Source organism: Tenrec ecaudatus, chromosome 8, assembly GCF_050624435.1.
Source record: "Tenrec ecaudatus isolate mTenEca1 chromosome 8, mTenEca1.hap1, whole genome shotgun sequence".
NCBI lineage: Eukaryota > Metazoa > Chordata > Mammalia > Afrosoricida > Tenrecidae > Tenrec > Tenrec ecaudatus.
Window position 1 is genome coordinate 151,218,898 of NC_134537.1, and position 628 is coordinate 151,219,525.

Genomic DNA, 628 nt, shown 5'->3' on the forward strand with positions numbered 1-628 from the left:
TATCGTCTTTAGTATAATAAACACATTATTATCTTACTGTCACGCCTGATTTCTATGTATGAACATTTTTGCTTTCAAAAGGTATTTCCTTCAACTCTTGGAATTAACAATTAAATTAGAATGTCTAATTTAAAAAAAAAACAAACAAAACCCAAGCAATTTATTGGCATATAATCCACACATCATACAATTCAATAGTTCACTCGTGAAGATGAGTTGTACGATCATCACCATATTCAATTGTAGGGCATTTCTTCTTTCTTATACTGGTTGTTATTAGCTCCCCATTTCCCCCTAGTCCTCCTTTGCCGTTTCCTCCATTAATCCAGTGTCTGTCTCCAGTACCTACCCTGGCTTCCATATACAGAAAAACATACAAAAACACAGAAAAACCTCAATGGAAAAAAAGAAAGCAGAAAATACTAAATTTGTTCATTGTTAGAACAAATGAAACATGGTCAAAAGGGAGATCAAATGATAAGGGTTACATTTCAGCCTAGCCTCATCTGCAGTCATCCACTTTCCAATGCACTGCCCGAGAGCCAGGCGACGCACACCCCTGGAGTGTGGCTACAGGGCCTTTCACTGGAGGCTTTCAAGTGTGTTTGCCACTTTGCTTTTTAAAAAA